Below are 23,787 nucleotides of genomic sequence, written 5' to 3'. Positions count from 1 at the left end.
ACAGTTCAATCTTTTTCGATCATTTTTGGACTTAATGTGTTCATAACATTGCCAAAGGTATTCTGGTTGTGATTTGATAAGTGAAAAATGCACCAGTAAAACTTTAGTGACACTTTTCTAAATGTGTGTTTGGACTATGCAAAAACATTCCACAGGAGGAAAGGAGACACTGTGTCCCCCACTCTAATGGAAACAGCCAATCACAACATGGAAATGGAGAAGCACCAAATTGCAATCTCCTCCTCATCAGGAAGGGATAAAGGTACCCTTCCAAAAGACACTCCTTGTTCTGAGTCTCCGGCACGTCCAGAGAGACAGTAACAGAAACAATAAAGTTTTGAGTCCTGAAAGGGAAGGGACACTAACAGATCACCAACATTCTGAGCCTCTGGCCCATGAGGGAAGTGGCTATAACAGATAACAGCCCTGAGTCTCCAGCCACACAAGCAAAAACAGAAAAAATCCACAACCTCTAATGCGGAGATGACGAGTCAACTATAACTAACAGACATAAAAAATATATATCTATTGAGAGTGAAATGTCTACTTTTAAATGAACCAATTCAAATGGAAGAAAAATATTCTCAAATTATGTAATCCATATGAAACATGCATACAGGCGCATGACTACTGCGGAGATGACGAGTCAGTGTTGCGGACATCATCTCTTAAACCAAAAACAAAGAAAGCACTGGTTTATCAAATTATTAAAATGTTAATGCAGTCTCCTTACTGTTTTTCAGACACATTCATAATCATTACTTCTGCTGGTGTGCTGTGGCAAGTTTTATGCGTGCGTTTGAGCACTTATTAGGCTATAGGCAATTAGTCTCATTATAATGATTTAAATGGTTAATTAATAAATGTGCAAATAGTCGACTAATGCTTAAAAGGAACGACTACTAGTCGACCAGAAAAATCCTTAGTCAAGGACAGCCCTACATTATAATGACTTTATTCTCAAGATGGTTTTATTATTTTATGTTTTTTAGTTGATCAGGAACATCATAAGATTATCAAATAAATGTATTAAACCTGAGGGAGTACAAGGAGACAAAAATTTCAATCACTCACTTAACACAAACAAGTCTAGGGCTGGTAAGTCCAGTGATAATAAGGAAATTAAAGAATAACCTCACTTCCTGTCCCAGCTCAGATTGACCACAATATAGGCTTCATTTACAAGCTGAAAAGTTTATTATTTTATCTGATAAGTTCATGTAAATGGAGAAGTAAGAAGTCGGAGTCGGCGTGACTGAGGCTTGTGGCAATTTATTCAGCAAAACAAAAATAAACAATATAAGCGTGGTCACACACATCAAATAAGATAAACTCTGAGTACGTTGGTTTCTAACATTGTCCCACCAGCAACAGCCAGGAAAATACAGCCACAAGTCCTCAGCCGCTCTCTCTCTGCCACTTCTGCCTCTGAGTGGCCCTTTTACGGTCTCCCCACACCAATCACTGTAATTAGAAGCAGGTGAATGTCATTTTGGACTTGACCTATTTACACAGCGCTCATCTCCGACCGCTCGCTCCCACTGCAAACCAAGCCCCCCTCGCCACATGCCCCCACCGCCCGACTCAGGCCGTGGAGCCGTCCAACCTGCAGCCCACCATTCCTGGAGAGGAAGTCCCCTACAGCCACCTGCGCCCCCGGCCTGTGGATCACATTGAACTTAAAAGGGTGGAGTGCCAGATATCAATGGGTGATCTGCACGTTGGTATCCTTCATGCGGTGGAGCCACTGCAGAGGCGCATGGTCTGAACAGAGGGTGAATTCCCGGCCCAGGAGATAATAGTGAAGGGTGAGGACAGCCCACCGTATCACCAGACACTCTTTCTCTATGGTGCTGTACATTGTCTCCCTCTTAGAGAGCTTGCAACTGATGTACAGCACCGGGCGTTCCTCACCCCCTATCTCCTGGGCCAGAACCGCTCCAAGCCCCCTGTCCGAGGCGTCCGTCTGCAACAAGAAAGGGAGAGAGAAGTCAGGAGAGTGGAGCGGTCCGCCACACAGGGCAGCCTTTACCTGGGTGAAAGCCTGCTGACACTGCTCCGTCCACTGGACCGGGTCTGGTGCTTCCTTTTTAGTGAGGTCAGTCAGCAGACTGGTGAGGTCCGAATAGTTGGGTACAAACCTTCTGTAATATCCCGCCAGCCCCAGGAACTGCCTCACCTCCTTTTTGGTCTTGGGTCTCGGACAAGTTGCAATTGCTGCCGTCTTTTTAATTTTTGGGACGTACCTGCCCGTGGCCCAAGTGTAAGACCAGATACCGGACCTCCACACGCCCAATCGCACACTGCTGTGGGTTGGCCTTCAGCCCGGCCCTCCTCAACGCCCCCAGTACAGCACACAAGTGCTCCATACACAGATTTTGTCCATTTTGTCCATGAGGCGCTGAAATGTGGCCGGTGCCCCGAACGACCCAAAAGGAAGTGTGACAAATTGGTGTAATCCAAACGGCGTTGTGTAGGCTATTTTTTCTTTAGATAATGGAGATAAGGTGATCTGCCAATATCCTTTTGTCAAATCCAGTGTCGAATAAAATCGAGCTGTGCCCAGCCGATCAAGGAATTCATCAACTCGCGGCATAGGATATGCATCGAATTCCGACACAGCATTCACCTTACGATAATCCACACAGAATTGCTCAGAGCCGTCTGTTTTAGGTACTAAAACTATCGGGCTCGCCCAATCACTGTGGGGCATTGCTGCGAGGGCGAGAGGTGATCTCCACCAGGGTCCAGAGCCAGAGATTGCAGTTTGATATCCTCACTCACTGCCGATGCTAGCATCACTGATTCCGCCTTGCTCCATTTTTTTAGGAGGTTTGGACCGCTGAGTGGCGCTTTAACCACAAGTTATCAAACAAGTGCATCAAATCACATTTTCGCAAATAACCATCAGCTTTGCCTCGCCGATGTGTTACATTTGACGGCTGCAGTTGGGGAAATTGAAAGGAAAACACTATAGTTGAAATATTTTATATTCACAGATGAAAGTTTATTACTTGAAGTTATGTGTATTTCTTAGAACTAATTCAAGCAGGATAAATGTCAAGCCTATGAGCTTGTGCTTATATTTTCTCTAAGCTACACAGTATTACACCAAATTTTAGATTTGACACATTTAATAGGTGTGCTGTATCTATATAATATGAATTATGTGTTATATTATTCTAAAGAAATTGTGGTTTACTTTGCATCGAAGCATTAAAAGTGGTAGCCTAATTTAGTGAGCTAGGTTACATGGATTAATATGCAAAATGTCAATATTCTCACATATTAGGCCTATATTTTAATTTATATTTTTAAAATTCCTTTAATAAAACAACATGCATTTTTGTCACACACTACTTTGTCATTCGTTACCTGTCCTTTATTTTGAGGATAACTTCTTGGGAAAAAGATATTTGTCTGTACACTGATTAAGAAATTGTTGCGTGTTTTATAAATTATTTCCTTTATTTTAATAAAACGTGAGACACTGTATAATTTCGCTCCCATTATTTAGGCCTAATTAAAACAAGAAATGAATAAATTAAACCTGTATGATTTAGATAAATCATTGAAACTCTAAAGAATGGACTGATTAATAAAACGTCCTCACGTTTAAACTCAAGTTATCTCATTATATTCAACAAAATGCACACAATGTAAAAAAGAGCTTCATTCATTGACAACTTCAGTGATTTTAAAGGGAGTCTTCTTTATTTGCTTTCATATAATTTAAGTAAAAATAAATAAATAAATAAATTGCAGCAGCATTTAAATGCAGGTGTGTATCATATTCCTTAAAATATCAGAGTGCAAGATTTACGCGGCACGCATGGTGCTGAGTGCACGCGCAGCATTTATACTTATTTGTCTACATATTTTATCTTCATTACAAATGTTGTTTAGTTTTATTTTGAATAATTGCATGTAAAAAATTATTTACTTTGTAATGCATATGCAGAATGTGAATTATTATTCATATTCAAGTGTTTGTGTGGAAATTATTAATGCGCATGCGTGACAGGGAGGCGCCCTCTCGATCACTTGAATTTTTCCCTGATAATGAAATAACTTCAAATTGGGGTGTCTCACATACATAAGAAATATAGCTACAGAAAGCTTGAAATGTCTACTTTTAAATGAATCAATTCAAAACTAAAGCATTATGTAATCTGTGAAGGTTGTATTTCTCTTTAAAGACACGTCCATGTGGAGAGAGTCACCTTGAATTTCATCTTGCAGCCCACAAGAAAACATTTCTTTATTATTAAATAATTAAAATGTCTACTTTTTCACAATTATTAGGCTACTTCTGCCTGTGCTTTGTGGCAAACTTAATGCATGTGCTTGAGTGTGGAATATATTAAGGCTCATTATGGATTATAGATGTAAATTTAATATAAACCTGCGATTAGTTGAATAAGGACAAATGAACGACTAGTAACTAGATAAATATTACGTGGGGGCAGACCTATTAAATACCTTCGAGACATCTCTGTTAAAGTTTTTAAAGCATTTTATACAACTTTGCATAAATTCTGCTTTCAAAATGGTCTGTAATGGAGAGATGCCTTAACACTGATTTTTCCTCAGAAACACAAAAACTAAAATTTAAATAAAATTGAAAATTTATGTTTGGGAATGGCCAACCCTTCTCTGCAGATATTGTTGCTTCTGGTTTGTGCATTGTAAAATCACAGAAAGTCTACAAAATATATTGTCTCCCTCCCAAAAACCATTTTTTTGTCACGTCTGTAACGCATTGTGTATTTCCCAAATCTAAAATAGCCTATAAAACATGTTCATAGACAGATACTTTACTGATTTCTGGACTCTGTTTGGGATTAAAAACAAACAAACAAACAAAAAAAAAAAAAAAAAGATATGGTAAAATATATTTAAAAAAAATACTACACACTCTGAGAATTTATATTTCACACTCTAAAAAATATTGTATGGATGCAACAAAATAAAATTAAGGGAACAGTTTGCAATTATTATTATTTTTTTTTAGTTAAGGCAACTTCCTCTGAAATTAAGTTATAATAACTAATAAACTATATTGCGCTATACAGTAGTCAAAATTTGAAGTGGATCAAAACCTTTCTTCAAAGTTGTCCTAAAACCAAAATGACCTACTTTGTCCTACTTTGCATAAACCTGCTCTGCAAGTTTGCAACCCTCATAAGACACTGTCCGTATGCAAGAGCAAGAGATTAACACCACAAGCTATAGGCTACAGAACTACCCCAAAAAAACCCAACCCCCTCCAGCTGAACTGAATTTGGTCGGTTTTTTGGCTGTGAGGAACGATGTGTTGTCATGTTACTGGGTTGAAACATGCCTGCACTCACACAGCCCTACTCTTTTTATTCATTATTTTCTCGCAGCCCATATTATTATTTTCACCAGATCAGGAAGGCTTTAAGACCAAGCGGAATCCTCCCTCAGCTGCTCCCGCTTTACAGCGAGCGCTACTTGTGCTAACTCCACCCTTCACCCTCCGCAAGTTTTGATTTTACAAAATCAGTTTGAGGCGAATACAACTTACTGATCATGAGCCCAACATTTAGCAAGGCAGGAAATCATTCAGCCTAACTGAAGGAAAATGTATTTCATTGTAAATTAATGCTGTTAAATATAGAGAGAGAGAAAAAAAAAAAAAAAACCTAGTGTAGGCTATTCTTAAACTTGGATGTAAAAATAATGGTAAAATTTACCATTTTTTTTTTTTTTAGAATAATTGTAGCCTACATAAATGGGTGAAGCAAAACAAATATAATAACTTTTTAACTGCAGGCGGATATAGGCGGATATATTATTACAAATATATTATCATTACAAATATTTGGATCGTCCCTTATTCTTTCCCTTATTTTCTTAAAGAATAAACACTTATTTTCTACAAGAATTAACATTATAAATAAAGAATAAAATAAATAAATCTCAATTAGCCCTTATTTTCCATTTCTGAAATTAATTGGCAACTTAACATTCACGTTGATAATACAAATGATGCTTTAAGACTAGCGTTTACTGACTTATTAAACTGTTTTGGAGTAAAGCAAAATGTCATCGGGCCCACTCATCGTTTTAATCATACGCTAGATTTAACTGTATTGCATGGAATTGATCTTACTGATATAGATATCGTATCTTAAAGTGATGATGTTACTGACCATTTCCTAGTATTGTGCATTCTGCGTATTGATGATAATAACTATATGGCTTCGCATTATCGTCCGGGCAGAACTATTGTTCCAGCCACCAAAGACAGATTCGCAAATAACCTGCCTGATTTATCTCAACTGCTCTGTGTACCCATAAATACACATGAACTAGACAAAATGACTGGCAACATCTTCTCTAATACATTAGAAGCTGTTGCCCACATCAAATTGAAAAAGGTTAGAGAAAAACGTACTGTGCCATGGTACAACAGTAATACCCACTCTCTCAAGAAAGAAACTCGTAGTCTTGAGCGCAAATGGAGAAAAACTAACTTGGAAGTTTTTAGAATTGCATGGAAAAACAGTATGTCCAGCTACAGACAGGCTCTAAAAAATGCTAGGGCCGAGCATATCCACAAACTCATAGAAAATAACCAAAACAATCTAAGGTTTTTATTTAGCACAGTGGCTAGATTAACAAATAACCAGACTCCACCCGATCTAAATATTCCCTCACAGTTAAATAGTAATGACTTTATAAATTTCTTCAATAATAAAACAGATAACATCAGAAATACTAGGGCTGGACAATAATTCAATATCAATATGTATCGCGATAAAAAAAATTCAATAACGGTGATATGGTTTTTAAACACATTTCCGATATTTCTATATACCAGTGTTCCCCATACATTGATTTATTTGTGGCGTTTGACTTCGTTGAATAAATATGAGCACTGTACGTTTCAAAATCAAAACATGTCGCGGGTGTTTTATATGAATGTATCTCTGAAGGGAACCGACTGTTTTCAGAAAAGTTTCAATGGCATTTTCATTTTATCTGATAAAGAAGCGTTCATAGGCGCAGCTCCTTTGATTATAGCCGTTACTGGAGAAACCCCTGGGTCTACCACTCTCACAGCGCCTCCTGCTGGCAGACAATCAGTTTGCATTTAAGCCCGGCTCCAGCAACATGCTTTTTTTTTTTTTCCTGCAGCAACTCAAGAGCACTCTTCATACTCTTTATACTGACTAAAGCACATTTGTTTCAATCTATATCCAAAGTACTGCAAAAACAGTTAAATTTTGAAATTTGTTACTATTTAAAATAACTGTTTTATTTTAAAATGTAGTTTATTCCTGTGATCAAAGCTGAATTTTCAGCATCATTACTCCAGTCTTGACATGATCTTCAGAAATCATTCTATTATCCTGATTTGCTGATTATCAATATTTAAGAGAGTTGAGTACTTTTTTTTCAGGATTCTTTGATGAATAGAAAGATCCAAAGATCAGCATTTATCTGAAACAAAGCTTTTGTAACATTACATTTTGATTACATTTGATTTGATTACACTATTCCATTCAAAAGCTTTGAGTCAGCATCATTTCTTTCTTTCTTTCTTTTTTTGGAAAGAAATTATAGACATTTTTATTTAGCAGAGATGCTTTAAATTGATGATAAAGACATTTATAATGTTAAAAATATTTCTATTTCAAATAAATGTTCTTCTAAACTTTCTATTCATCAAGAAACCTACTCAGCTGATTTCAACAAATTATTTTTGAGCAGCAAATCAGAATATAAGAATGATTTCTGAAGGATCATGTAATCAATGATGCTAAAAATATAGCTTTGAAATCACAGGAATAAAATACATTTTAAAATATTTCCAAATATAAAACAGTTATTTTAAATAGTAAAAATATTTCAAAATGTTACTTTTCTTGCTGTATTTTGGATCAAATAAATGCAGGCTTGGTGAGCAGAAGAGAATTCTTTAAAAACATTAAAAATCTTACTGTTCAAAAGCTTTTGACTGGTAGTATATATTAGCCTACAGTTTGAAGTTAAAGATATTAATTTTAATTAGGTGAAACTGAAATGATTTTTTTGACAGTGATTTCACATTTATTGTTTGTATGAAGGCTAAATACAAAAAATAATGTTTTTTTTTTTTTTCCAAAAAATATTAAATGGTTTTAAATGAGGTGTCAGACTTGGCAAATTCATTTTTCATAAATGTATATACACTGACATCTGTTGTGGGTGTTCTTGGCAGTTTTTACGAGGCTTTTTATAGTGTTCATATCGATATCGAAAATTACATCGAAACAACAAAAATTAATAAATATAACTCAATATAAATATTTTCCAAATCCACCAACCAATTGAATACAATAACAAATGTAGATTCTACAGCGTCTAATACTTTAGTTTTATCCATCGCACCCAAAGATAAACTGCAGTGCTTTACAACTATAGGACAGGAAGAGCTAAATAAACTTATCACTGCACATAAACCAACAACATGTTTATTAGACCCTGTACCCACTAAATTACTGAAAGAGTTGTTACCTGTAGCAGAAGAACCGCTTCTCAATATTATTAACTCATCGTTATCTTTAGTTCACCTCCCAAAACCATTCAAGCTGGTGGTTATTAAGTCTCTTATTAAGAAACCACAACTAGATCCTAGTGAACTGGCAAATTACAGACCCATTTCAAATTTTCCATTTATGTCTAAAATTTTAGAAAAAGTTGTGTCTGCTCAATTGTGCTCCATCCTGCAAAAAAATGATCTCAATGAAGATTTTCAGTCGGGTTTCAGGTCCCATGATAGCACAGAAACTGCACTTATTAAAATTACAAAAATTACTTGCTTCTTGCGTCAGACCAAGGCTGCATCTCATTGCTAGTTTTACTTGATCTTAGTGCAGCGTTCGACACCATAGATCACGACATACTCATAGATAGATTACAAAACTATACAGGTATCCAAGGGCAGGCTCTAAGATGGTTTAGATCCTACCTGTCCGATCGCTACCACTTTGTTTATTTAAATGGGGCGTCATCTCATTTATCACCAGTCAAATATGGAGTACCACAAGGACCTGTCCTAGGTCCTCTGCTATTTTCAATATACATGTTGCCCCTTGGTAATATCAATAGAAAATATGGGATTAGTTTCCACTGTTATGCTGACGATACTCAACTATATATCTCAACAAGACCAGATGAAACTTCTAAATTATCTAAGCAAACAGAGTGTGTTAAAAAATGTAAAATATTGTATGACCAATAATTTTCTCCTATTAAATTCAGATAAGACAGAGATATTACTTATTGGACTAACAAACATTACACAGAATCTTGTAGATTACAATTTGCAATTAGACGGATGTACTGTTACTTCCTCTACTGTCAAAAATGTGGGTGTTATATTACACAGTAACTTGTCTTTTGAAAATCATATTTCCCATGTTACAAAAACAGCATTCTTCCATCTTCCATTGCCAAGCTACGAAACATGTTACCTGTTCCTGATGCAGAAAAGCTAGTTCATGCATTCATGACCTCTAGACTGGACTATTGTAATGAACTGCTAGCTTGTTTGTCCTGCATTCTCAATAAACAAGCTACAGGTAGAACAAAAAACAGCGGCTAGAGTCCTTACCAGGTCAAGAAAATATGATCATATTACCCCAATTTTACAGTCTCTGCACTGGCTACCTATTAAGTTCTGTATCAGTTACAAAATATTATTACTTACTTATAAGGCCCTTAATGGTTTAGCTCCTGCATACTTAACTAGTCTTCTACCATGCTACAATCCATCATGCTCCCTAAGGTCACAAAACGCTGGACTTTTGGTAGTACCTAGGATAGCAAGGTCCACTAAAGGAGGTAGAGCTTTTTCGCATTTGGCTCCCAAACTCTGGAATAGCCTTCCTGATAATGTTCGGGGTTCAGACACACTTTCTCTGTTTAAATCTAGATTAAAAACACACCTCTTTGGCCAAGCATTCAAATAATGCATCTCATAATTTTGGAATGCAGTTATATCTGATAAAATGCTCATTATTATTCTTTAGCTTGGGTTAAACTAATTAATTTTACTTGGCTGGAACAGCAGCTATGCTAATTATGTCTCTATTTGTTTCTCTGTTCTGCCACGGGATTTACATCCCTGAGAAGAGATGATGCCAACCCCTTAGAGGACCTCAGATGATGCTAACCCAGAGACAACATATAGAACTACCACATTTTGCTATAAGTTTGATTGCATAATTGCTGTTAATAGTGTTAATCGTCTGTTTGTTTACATCTTTTATTGATTTTTCCAAACATTTCTGCCGTATGCACATAAACTGACAGTTATCACTGATAAGCTACTACTAAATATTGTAGAAACTTAATTTTCTGTAAAGTTGCTTTGCAATGATTTGTATCGTAAAAAGCACTATACAAATAAACTTGAATTGAATTGAACTGTAATGATGATGTAATTATATTTTGACTCCCCTGACAGTGGCACCTTCCTCAAAATAAAAAAAATAAAATAAAATAAATACCGTTGTAGGAGATAGGCGAGCGAATAATAGATTTAAAAAAAGAAAAAAGTGTGTGCTTGGTTTTTGAAATGGAAACCGAATACAGCTCGTAAAAAATAATATGATGAAAAAGTCATGATAACACATTATTAATTCACAGAAATAATTGAAACAATTAAAACCTTTTTTTTAATATACTAGATTCAACTTGAATGTCAATACTATTAAATTGACTTTAAAATCTCAAGGAGTTTATAAGTTGAAACGGTAAAATTTCACAGTGCATGTTAAATAGCCTAAATGAACTTGTAATTTATATAGTATCCGAAAACCTTGATTGCATGTTAGCATAAAACTAACAATATAATTAGATTTTTTTAAATCAACAATTCCTGTATAAAATGGAAGAGCAACCTTTATATCAAAAATTTTTATATCGTCCACAGATGAGCAACGCGGGAGGCAGGTTCTGCTCCAGAGCACGCGGAGTGAATGTGCACACACAAATTAACATACACAATCAAAAAAAAAAAAAAAAAAAAAAAACGAAAAAAAAAAAATAATGGATAAATACATACAAGAAACTTGTAAATAGTTAACAACATAGCCTAGATTAGGCCCAGACTCTGTTCCTAAGTATATCATGTATTTTTTTTTTTTACCCACAGTAACAAATTTTAACTGATTAATAACCTTTTTTTTTTGTTTTCTGCATTTAAATAAAAAAAAACACGCTAAAAAATTAATTAAGTTTGTGAGAGGGAAAAAAATATGTCATATATAAGCTGCATTTTATTACTTTCAGAAATAACAACAGCAAGCCTAATAATGTTATAGGCTAATGTACCAACCAATATTTTTAGTTCCCCTCACTTTACAAATCCTTTAAATTTAAAAAAGTTATCAGAACAGAACAAGAATTAAAAATATATAAGTCTAATGGATAAATATAATTGCAGTATATAGGCTTAGCTATAAACAAACAAAAAATAAATTAATAATAATTTAAAGGGAAACATAAGGTAAGGTTGGGCTCTCTCATTCGGGACAAATCCAAACGTTTCCATATTCGTGATGTTGCCCATTTGAAGCTTAACTATTATTCATTAGGTAAAATAGGCTTTGTAGTTCACGCTTGTTTCAGTATGGACGGAATAAAAAATAATAATAAGCAAAAATATGCCGAAGTGGACCGCTGCTCGCGCCAGATGGCACTGTTAATAGCTGAAACAGAAAATACTAAATTTTTGGTCACACAGTAAAGGCATAATTCGAAAATGCAAACTGTTAGCAGTTTGAAAAATCAAGAATAATAACAGAGTTAATAAGAATTATTTCTAAATGCTGGACCGTTCTCATTTAGCTTTCCACATGGAACCTGAAGATTATTTTTATTATTTTTTTTTAACCAAGAATGAACCAGGAGAAAACAGAGTTCACAAAATAAAAGGCAATCCCCAACCTACTGCTTCAGATTGTCACAAGTCGGTCAGGCTCATCACAGCGCACTCCCTCACCTGAGTATTAATCATCAGCACCTGATCACAATTAAGTCATCAACTCACCACCACATAAAAGCACACACCTCAGTCAGCCAGTTGTCCGATCTCGTGGCTACACAGTGGAACTTCATCTGTCATAGTTACTTGCATTGACTCCTCTAGCTTACCTCTCAACTTACCTCGTCTCCAGCGAGAATTTCCTAGCCTCCTGAGTCTCTCCAGTGTTCCTCCAGCGATCTCATCTTCCAAGCCTTCCTCTCCTACACCATTACCGAGGTGTGTGCAACCATTCAGCCATCCTGGTCACCCCACTGTCTGTGAGAGGAATACTAGTATCAATTCATACTGTCGCTACCATTATCTACCTCTCCTACGGACATACTCACCTGCATCTCATTCCCTTCCACCCTTAATACCCGTTTCAATAAATCTGCTGTCTACTAACCTTCTGTTCCCAAGTCCGTTTGTTACAGAAGATCGGACCAAAACAGAGGATGAACAAACCGGACTCGTTTCAGGAACTGGTGAACTTGCTACGGCGAGTTATACAGCCTTCCACACCGCCTCCAGTTTCTCTGGCCCAGCCTCATCCACCACAAAAATCCACTTCTGGTTCTCCTCCTCGAATTGTGTATTCAAGCCAGGTCGTCAGACCAGCGCCCTATTCAGGTGCAGCGGAACAATGCAACGGGGTTTCTCCTTTAGTGTTCTCTCGCCATCCAAACACAACCTCAGTTATACCCCACAGAACAATCAAAGATTGCTTTTATTATATCGTCCCTTACAGGTCCCGCACTTCGGTGGGCTGAGACGATTTGGTCACAAGCTGTTCCTGCGACACAGTCGATCGAGAACTTCATCGCGCACTTCCGGGAGGTATTTGGCACTACTGAGGGTGACTCATCGATTGGTAAGCAACTCTACCATCTTAAACAAGGCAAAATGACCATGCATGAGTATACCCTACAGTTCAGAACCCTTGCGGCGGCCAGTGGTTGGAATAAGGCATCTCTATTCACCGCGTTTCGTCAAGGTCTGGAACCCAAGCTCCGCCTCCAGCTGGCCTCATTCTATGATTCTCATGGTCTAGAAAGTTTTATCCAGCACGCCACTAGATGCTCTAATTGCCTTCAGGAATGCTCACCAGCCAGCCAAACCCCACGCTACCGCCGAACGGAAACCCAGAACCCTCACGAGACTGACCCAAAACACATGCAAACTGACACCAACCATCTGACACCTGCTGAGCAGCAGAGAAGGATGACCCAGGGTCTGTGCCTCTACTGTGGTGCGAGTGGGCATTACATCCTGGCCTGTCCCCTTCGTCCTCCACACCCAGTGGTGAGTTATATAAAACCATCTCCAATTAAGATGAATCCACTCACCACTAATGCCCAACTTACTGCTGCCCACATTACTCTTCCAGTTACCGCCCTCCTCGACTCTGGGTCAGCCGGGAACTTCATCTCAGCAGACCTCTGCCACCAGCTCTACCTACCAACTGCCACCATCTACCAAGTAGAAACCATCTACCAAGAAACCATCTACCAAGTAATCTCTATTATGGGAAGACCATTAAATCGGCGGCATGTCCATTATAGTGTGGGTACAGTCCAACTGACTCTCGGCCTGCATACCGAGTCTATCAATTTCCTAGTCCTTGAAGGCTCTACGGCGGATATCATTCTGGGTCGTCCCTGGCTGGTGCAGCACAATCCAATCGTCTCCTGGTCGTCAGGCTAAATCCTCCGGTGGGGTGACCAGTGTTTCCCATCATGCTTCCCCAACCGTCCAGCTCCACCGAAGCCAGGATGGAGGCTTGCGGCCCTGTATAGATTATTGAGCATTAAATCAGATTACAGTCAAATTCCATTATCCTCTTCCCCTCGTCCCAGCTGCCCTAGAACAACTTCGAGGAGCCACCATATTCTTCAAACTAGATTTACGTAGTGCATATAATCTCATCCGTATTCGCAAGGGAGATGAGTGGAAGATGGCATTTGTGACCCCTACTGGCCACTATGAATATCGGGTGATGCTGTATGGCCTAGTCAACGCCCCTTTGATCTTCCAAGATTTTATGCATGCAGTGCTCTGGGAGTATCTCAACTGCTTTGTTATTGTGTACATCGACATCCTCATCTACTCCCGAAGTCTTGCCGAACATCGCATCGATGTCAGAACCGTCCTAGCCAAATTAAGACAATTCCAACTCTTCCTCAAGGCCGAAAAATGTACCTTCCACCAATCCTCAGTGCACTTCCTAGGTTATGTCATAGATAATACAGGAATCCATATGGATGAGGGTAAGATAGAAGCCATCACTTCCTGGCCATTACCTTCCACTATCAAAGAACTCCAACGTTTACTGGGCTTCGCCAATTTCTACCGCCGGTTCATCAAGAATTACAGTACCATCACCAGTCCCATCACCAACCTCCTACGTGACAAACACAAGTCTCTGTCCTGGACCCCAACTGCCACTGAAGCCTTCGCCACTCTCAAGCAAGCCTTCACAAGCGCTCCCCTCCTAGTTCACCCAGACCCAGAACTTCCCTTCGTGGTGGAAGTGGATGCCTCTACCACTGGAGTGGGAGCAGTTCTTTCTCAGTGGCAGGGATCCCCTCCTCGACTCCATCCATGCGCAGCTTTCTCCCTGAAGCTCAGCCCGGCGGAAAAGAACTATGACATTGGAAACCGAGAACTGCTGGCAATCAAACTGGTGTTAGAGGAATGGTGACACTGGCTTGAGGGAGCGGCTCATCCTTTCACAGTACTTACTGATCACAAGAACTTGCAACACCTTAGAGAAGCAAAACACCTAAATCCCCGCCAAGCTAGATGGGCACTCTTCTTCACGAGGTTCCACTTCACCATTTCATATAGACCTGGTCCTCAAAACATCAAAGCTAATGCCTTGTCCCGAATCCATGCCTCTGAAGAAAATATGGATGAACCTGAGACCATCATACCCACTCAGCTCATCTCTAGCCCTATCCATTGAACCTCCCTGCCAGTCGCTGCTGAAGTCTCTCCTGCTGCTCCGCCGGGCTGCCCCCCAGGACGCCGGTATGTCCCACGGACACAACGCACTCCACTCATTCAGACCACCCATACCTCCTTAGCCACTGGCCACCCTGAGGCTGACGCAACTCTCTCGCTGCTTAAAGACCGCTTCTGGTGGCCCAACATGGCAGGAGATGTCAGAAGATTCGACTGAGGGTGTACCAATTGTGCCATTTCCAAGAGTCCCCATCATCTTCCAGTTGGCAAAGTACACCCACTACCCATTCCCAACCGTCCCTGGTCACACCTAGGAGTGGACTTTATCACAGACCTACCTCCCTCTGATGGTAATACCTGTATCCTGGTAATAGTCGATAGGGTCTCTAAATTCTGCCGCCTCATTCGCCTACAGGGTTTACCCACCGCTTGGAGACCGCAGAGTTACTGTTTAATTGGGTATTTCGTCAATTTGGCCCCTCCGAGGACATCGTGTCGGACCATGGACCCCAGTTCATATCCCGGGTATGGAAGTCCTTTTTCTCGCTCCTAGGTGTGACCATAAGCCTCTCCTCCTGGTAGCTCCCTCAATCCAATGGCCAAACAGAACGAAAGATACAGGAAGTGGGTCGGTTCCTCAGGACCTTCTGCCATGGCCACCAGGACTCCTGGAACCAGTTCCTGGGCTGGGCTGAGTATGCCCAGAACTCCCTCCGTCAACCATCCACGGGTCTCACACCATTCCAATGCATACTCAGGTACCAGCCCCCTCTCTTCCCCTGGTCAGGAGACCCCTCCAATGTCCCTGCGGTCGATTACTGGTTCCGGGAGAGCGAGAGAGTCTGGGGCGAGATCCCTATCACCTCCAACGGGCGGTGCGCAGGCAGATGGCGGCAGCCAACCTTCGCAGAGCGCCCACTCCTACCTTCCAAACAGGACAAAAGGTCTGGCTGTCCACCCAAGACATCAGACTGTGCCTGTCCTGCTGGAAACTTAGTCCCAGATTCGTCGGCCCCTTCACCATCCAGGAACAGATCAATCCCGTCACCTACAAACTCTAACTCCCTCCTCAGTACAGAATTCATCCCACTTTCCATACTTCACTATTAAAACCTTTTCACTCTCCTGTCTCCACAGATCCTGACCGGACAGAGGAACCCCCTCTCCCATTGCTTCTGGAGGAAGGATCCATCTACAAGGTCAAGGAGATTCTGGAATTCCGCCGGCGTGGTGGCAGACTGGAATATATAGTTGACTGGGAAGGATATGGCCCTGAGGAGCGCTCCTGGGTCCCTAGAGACGACATCCTTGACCCCACACTCCTAGAGGAATTCCATACATCACACCCGGATCGGCCAGCAACTTGGGGCAGAGGGAGACCACCACGTCATTGGGGTGTTCGGCCCCCAGGAGTGGGCCCTGGAGGAGGGGGTACTGTCACATGTCGGTCAGGCTCATCACTCAGCCATTCGCAGCACACTCCCTCACCTGAGTATTAATCATCAGCACCTGATCACAATTCAGTCATCTTCCTGCTGCCAGCTGGTGGCGTTATGACTTTAACTGGATTTTGGCATGTAGATTTCTTCAGTCCAGAAATTTTATCAAACATAAAATTAGTAACAGATTTTAACATGGTATGTTTGAGTTAATATAGAGCATGATGTGTCCTAATGCCAACAGGTGGAGCTTTGATTATAACTGAATATTGGCCTTTAGATGTCTTTAAGCCATGACTCTTTCCAAATATGTGAAGTTTGGTGCAGATTGGACATTGCATGTATAAGTTAGTGTAAAACAAGCTATTTCCTGTTGTCAGAAGGTGGCACTATAATTATAATGGAATATCAGATGTGTTGAGGTTAGGACTCTTATCAATCATGTGAACTTTGGGGAAGATCGGACATTTTATGCCTGAGTTACAACAACTTCTATTCCTATGGTGAGATATCGAATTTTGTCACAGCGCCATGGACACGCCCTTTAACGTAAAACTCAAAATCTTCACAATTTAACATCGCAAAGGCCTTTAGATTAGAGGGGAAAAAAATGTTGATGTTATTAAATTTCTAGGAGTAGTTTGTTACAACGTAAAACATGTCAGTTCCTGTTGCCTGTTGACTATAACTGTTTAACGTAATAAAACATTTAAAATTCCTTTAGATTACACTGACCAACTTTGGTGTTGATCTGAATAAATCTCTAGGAAGAGTTTGTTAAAGTACAACGCCTGAAAACTGCAAATATGACACAATTTTTTTTCGAGATAATTCAAAATAACTGACTTCCTGTTGGGATTCGGATTTCTTACCAAGAGAATTTTTTGTAGGTATTGGTGTGTTACATGTGTACTGATTTTCGTACATGTATGTGAAACGTAGCTCGAGGCACACTCCATTGAAAGTGAATAGGTGGCACTGTCGAGCCATTTTGCCACACCCAATGGAATATTGGCCTTCACATGCAGAACACTTATAACACATGTGAAGTTGGGGGAAGATCGGACATTTTATGCCTGACTTACAACAGCTTTTATTCCCATGGCGAGACATCAAACTTTGTCACGGTGCCATGGACACGCCATTTACTATCGCAAAGGCCTTTATGTTGATGTCATTAAATTTCTAGGAGTAGTTTGTTGCAGCATAAAACTTGACACTTTCTGTTGCCAGCAGGTGGCGCTATGATTATGACTGTATATGGGAATGTAAATCTGTTCTGGTCAGGAGTCTAATCAAACTTGCGAAGTTTGGGGCAAATCGGACATTGCTTGCCTGAGTTACAGCAACTTCCTGTTTCACTGCATAAGTAGCATAGTAGCATAAGTAGTGTTGCTAGCATGTTTTGGTATGATTCTAGCATGTTGGCAGCCTATTTAACACTTGTTGACACCTTTTAATATGTTCCTAGGAGTCTGTAACAGTGTTAATCATGTCATTTCCTGTTGCCACCAGGTGGTGCTAAGACTATAACTGAATTTGGGCATGGATGTTTGTTCAGGAAACAACACCTATCAAACGCGTGAAGTTTGGGGCAGATCGGACATTGCTTGCCTGAGTTAAAAAAAATTCCTGTTTCATAGTATTAATATCATGCTTTAGCACTTAGTAAATGTTGCTAGCATGTTTTAGAATATTCCTAGCATGATTTGCACACTATGGCATATTTTACTGTGTTGCTAATAGTGCATAAAATTGTGCACTAATGTTTTGTTTCACTGCATTAATAGCATCCTTTAACACTGAGCTAAATGTTGCTCAGCGTGTTTTAGCATGCTTCTAGAATTTTGCCAGCCTATTTTACACGTTAATGCTTTTTAATATTTTTCAAGGAGTCCATAACAGTGTTAAACATGCCACTTCCTGTTGGCAGCAGGTGCTGCTATGACTATAACTGAATACGGGCATGTTGATGTGTTCAGGACAGGACTCTTGTCAAACGTGTGAAGTTTGGGGCAGATCGGATATTGTTTGCCTGAGTTACAGCAACTTCCTGTTTCATGGCAAAACATCAAATTTTGTCAGGCCGCCAGGGACACACCCCTTGACGAAAACTCAAAATCTTTTCAATTTAACATCAAAGATTAAAAATGAAGAACCAAACCAAAAAAGAAGATCAACCGAAAAAAGCAAAAACTCGAAAACATCAAAGTATGAGGCATGGAAATGGCAAAAAACTGCACAAAAATCGTACAGGACATTCAAAATAATGTACTTCCTGTTGGGTTTTGGATTTTGTACCAAGAGGCTTTTTTGTAGGTAATGGTGTGTTACACGTGTATACTGATTTTCATGCATGTACGTGAAACGTAGCTCGAGGCGCACTCCGTTGAAATTTTACAGGTGGCGCAATTGAGCCATTTTGCCACACCCACTTCTGAAACCTATATCAGACGTAAATTTTCGCCAGTTCTGATGCGTGTGCAAAGTTCCGTGAGTTTTGGAGCATGTTTAGGCCTTCAAAAGTGTGATTCACTTTGGAGGAGGAGGAGGAGGAGGAGGAGGAGGAGGAGGAGGAGGAGGAGGAGGAGGAGGAGAAGGAGAAGAAGAAGAAGAAGAAGAAACGGAGCAATTCCAAGAGGGTCCTCACACCATCGGTGCTCGGGCCCTAATTAAAGCTGCAAGCAGCAACGAAAAGGCCCTCGCACCCTGGCTCACCACCACCCGGTGGCCATAGGAGAACAGCGAACTTTGGGCCATATGCTTATAAAATGGTAAATATTTGTGCCACATTTCTTGCTCCCAACAGGTGGCACTATGATTATAACTGAATATCGGCATGTAAATGTCTTCAGGCCAGGACTCTTACCGAACATGCAAAGTTTCGGGCAGAACAGACATTGCTTGCCTGAGTTAAAAAAAAAATCCTGTTTCATAGTATTAACCCTCTGGAGTCTAAGGGTATTTTTGGGGCCTGGAGAAGTTTTGTCATGCCCTGACATTTGTGCTTTTTTCAGTTTCTTATAAATATCTAAATGGCTAAAGTCTAATCTCACTGTAATCAGCACAAACTGGGCTATAATAATATGTGAGCAGCATGTATGTACATGATTGTGTTAGAAGAGAGAAAAAAATGTTATGCGTGGTTAGTGAAAAACTAAAAATGTTAAATCACTTGAATAAGGCAATAAAACACATATAGAAAATTGGTTCCCAGGAATTTGGAGAACTGGAGCTTGTAGCCTAGAATTTTTTTTTTCTAAATGATGTGAAAATCTTCTTGTTTACTCACTTACAGAAAACAATATATTGATTTAAATTTTCTAAGACACTTTTTGTTGGTAAAAGTCATATGCGAGTAGGCGTCAACTATCATGAATTCACACCTTTGTTACAGTTACATTTATTGTTACATTTATATTATGTACATCAAGCTTTTGAATGGTATAGTAGTGTATATTGTTATTGAAACTTCATAATATTTCACTTGATTATACATTTAGTCAGGAATTATAGTTTGGAAAAAAGTCTTTGGAAGAAGTCTAACTAGTAAAATGTTTACACGTTATGTGAAAACTAGTACAAGTATATAAATAAATACAAACAGACTTACTCATGTTTATGATCTCTGCTGAATAAAGTGCTTCATTCTTTTTTTCTGAGGAAATCCAAATCTCAAATCCTCAACCACATCACATCTTTTTGGGGTGAATTATGTCTTATTCCTCTCATCGCGAAGCAAACAGTAAAATAAAAAAAAAACTTGAAGAACAGTCTCGCTGTTGTCTTCTGTTGTGTGGGCGTATTCAAAAGCCGCGCGCTTCAGTGAAACATTTGAATCTGAAAGGCGCGTTCAGCGCGGGGGCGTGGTCGCATTAGAAGATAATGAAGGGAGACGTGAAAAACGGACATCGCGTTGTTTTCATATGGATTACTTTATAACTGAATACGGGCATGTTGATGTGTTCAGGACAGGACTCTTGTCAAACGTGTGAAGTTTGGTGCACATTGGACATTGCTTGCATGAGTTACAGCAACTTCCTTTTTCACTGCATTAAAAGCATGCTTTAGCACTTAGCTAAGTGTTGCTAGCATGTTTCAGTATGTTTCTAACATGTTGCAAGTGTATTTAGCACTTCCTGACACTTTTTAATATGTTGCTAGGAGTCCATAATAGTGTTAAACATGACACTTCCTGTTGCCAGCAGGTGGTGCTATGACTATAACCGAATATGGGCATGTTGATGTGTTCAGTACAGGACTCTTGTCAAACGTGGGAAGTTTGGGGCAGATCGGACATTGCTTGCATGAATTACATCAACTTCCTTTATCACTGCATTAGTAGCATGCTTTACCACTTAGCTAAGTGTTGCTAGCATGTTTTAGTATGTTTCTAGCATGTTGGCAGGATATTTAGCACTTGCTGACACTTTTTAATATGTTGCTAGGAGTCCAAACATTTACATTTACATTTATGCATTTAGCAGATGCTTTTATCCAAAACGACTTACAGTGCATTCGGGCTAACATTTTTTAACTAACATGTGTTCCCTGGGAATTGAACCCACAACCGTGCAAAGCATTTTTAATGATTTTATTGATCTATAAGCATTTGTGAAATATTTTTGCCGGCATTACAGCTTAGTCTTCATCTGTGAGCTGAACTGTTTTACTGTTACATCATGAGTTTGTGTAAATTCAGATAAATGTCATAGGTCAGTATTTAAATGAGTTTGAATTTATTAATATTATTATTATAAACCTATGCAATTATATATATATATATATATATATATATATATATATATATATATATATATATAGCCTATATTAGGGGTGTATTGATTCATCGATATGGATCGATGCATCGATAACACCTAAAAAAAAAAAAAAAAAAACACCTAAACAACCTTTGTAACATCAAAAACGATTAATCTATATTTAGTTTTAAACAGTGAAGACTATGCAGTTATTTACATCGATAGCACACATACAATATAGATATCTGTTATATAAATAGGCATCTTATTTGGCACTGTCTACATTTTCACATAATGTCCGTCAACGGGTGCATTCTCGTTCAAACTCACCGATTAGGACTCGGTATAAGGCACAAGGTGAGCATAAAAGACCCTCGGGATTGTTCGCGGAACAGTCGAGCGCTGTGTGAGAAGTTTTCACTGCACACATCTGAAGCGCGTACACGCACACAGACAGCCGCACACACGAATACTAAACTGAGCTATCTTCCGCTTTTTTTGTGCATGGATCAATAAATACATAATTACATCTAAATGCACGTTTTGGGGAATATCCTAGTAAACACAGTCGGTTAGGCATATGTCTTAACGTTAACAGTTCAGAAAGAAAAGGCATGTGTATATTAAACCCGTGATTGGTTCTTAAAGTGAAAGCAAACTAATAATAAATCTAATGCTGTCAAAGAAAAATACAAGTGCTCACTGCTTCTGACTAATCTATATTTAGTTTTAAACAGTGAAGACTATGCAGTTATTTACATTAGATTTTTTTTCTGATTTAAAAAAAAAAAAAAAAAAAAAAAAAACACCACCATTAGCAACAACATAAACAATAACAATTTAAAATACTGATTTTTTTTTCTGGTGATTAAAGAGATGTTTAAGTCTCTCTCTCTCTCTCTCTCTCACCAAGCCCCTCCCCCAGTCAACACATACACTCATGTAGGACCTCGGTGAACAGTCACACCAATAACTGCAGAATCGGCTACTTCTCCCAAAGGAATTAAAAGAGCCTATTTCCTCCCATCTGCACATTCTGAACTCCATTAATTATTAACTAAAGAGTAACAATGCTCAGTTGTATGTCTGCATTTAATAGAAGTGACAACGTGATTCCGCAACAGAGGACTTTTGTTGAAAAATACCCCCCGCAAATCAGAAAACTAATCAGGAGCTAATTATGTGACTCGACATCATGTGTAAGCTTCCTGTCAGCCTTGTTGTTTTCCGATTAAAATAGTTGACGACATTAACTCTTTTCACAAGATACAAGGACCCTGTGTATCAAGAAGCATCTCATGATCACAACGTATGGAAACCCCCGCGGCCCCACAGGAATCATTAATAATTAATGGACCTCAACACAAAGGATCCATATAGGATCCATCCCATGACTCTGCTTCCTGCTTGGTTGGGAAGTTTTCTACAAACTGAACTTTTCAATAAATGATCTCAAAAGGACAACCACTGAGAAATCTGAAGGTTTAATTATATTCACAAATAATATGTTTTATGTCTTATATATGTTTGATGTGTTCCAATGTAATCGGTGCAACTTTAATCAATGTTTTACTGGTTTTAGCAGATAGTGCTATAAAATGTGTATAAGATATGGAAAGTTTAGTGTTGAACGAAAGCTCACGTTATTTGCTTAAACTTGGAGCTAATGAAATGTCCAAATTCTGTATTGGGTGCATAATTATGACACTTTATTAGGGTATTCACCAAAGTTCCACAATGGAGTTCATCTCACATGACGATGCCACAGGATGCTTAATCAATGCACAAAGAGAAACAGTACAGGGCATGTCTAAGTGCTGCAACGGCATCCCATTGTAAGATCGCGTCGTGGGATGGACCAAATCCTCTTGGATAAAACCTCAATGCCTGAACTAATTTAGCGCACGCTTCCTTCTTCGCCATGGCTTGAACTACCTACTCCAACGCTGCTAGCGTTCTTGTCATCCAGAACTCAAAACACTCCGTTGAAACTTCGTGACTGCCAAGAATCTTCGAAGTCTTGCAAACCGCGAAACTATCCGAAGGAATTCTGAAGCTCTACGTAACCAGGCAACCAACCAATCACCAGGAGGGTTTTCCCAAAAGACGTCATCCAAACGACAGATCTGCAACCAACCCGAGGCGTGGGGATTCCCTGAGACGAGGCAACAAGCGAATCTCCAACTCCGCTTTTCAGCGCAAATGCAAGTAAAACAAACAAACTTCATTCCTTGCTGAAATAAGTGCAGATTGATCTTAAGCAGTAAAGATAAGACACATCTCTGCTTTTGTGATTTTCTTGGTGCGATCTAACGAATAACTTACTCCTGGGACTTCATTCAAATTCCGTTATCATCCTCTTCAGTAACTGTGTGTGTGTGTGTATGTACCTGTGTGTGTACGTATGTGTATGTCCATTAGGTTTTAGATCCATGTAATAGAGTAGCTCAATAAATTCTTGTTTCGTTTATAAATAAGTATTGTCTTGTGTGGTGTATTTTAAGATTAAACTTTGCCCAGATCCTATGCTACCTAGCTAGTAGTTTATAAATTATCATTCTGTTTGTATTCTCATTAA

At 39.2% G+C, this 23,787-nt stretch overlaps 1 protein-coding gene across 7 annotated transcripts in view; it reads right to left on the bottom strand.

The window, feature by feature from the left end:
- The window catches only part of LOC109067520 (ubiquitin domain-containing protein 2), a 100,859-nt gene that overhangs the window by 62,854 nt on the left and 14,218 nt on the right, over nt 1-23,787 (bottom strand). Inside the window, exon 2 of one of the 7 annotated variants that reach the window (XM_042756016.1) lies at nt 12,187-12,322. The exons of 5 other annotated variants lie outside the window; for them this stretch is intronic. The gene's annotated coding sequence lies outside the window, so the exon portion shown is untranslated. Of the gene's footprint in view, nt 1-12,186; nt 13,264-23,787 lie in introns of those variants that run through there. One more of the 7 variants, XM_042756015.1, reaches the window with a different exon arrangement.

This window comes from Cyprinus carpio, unplaced genomic scaffold, assembly GCF_018340385.1.
Source record: "Cyprinus carpio isolate SPL01 unplaced genomic scaffold, ASM1834038v1 S000006768, whole genome shotgun sequence".
Taxonomy (NCBI): Eukaryota; Metazoa; Chordata; class Actinopteri; order Cypriniformes; family Cyprinidae; genus Cyprinus; species Cyprinus carpio.
Note: the sequence above shows the minus strand (reverse complement) of the source record. Positions and strands in the feature narration are given on the sequence as shown.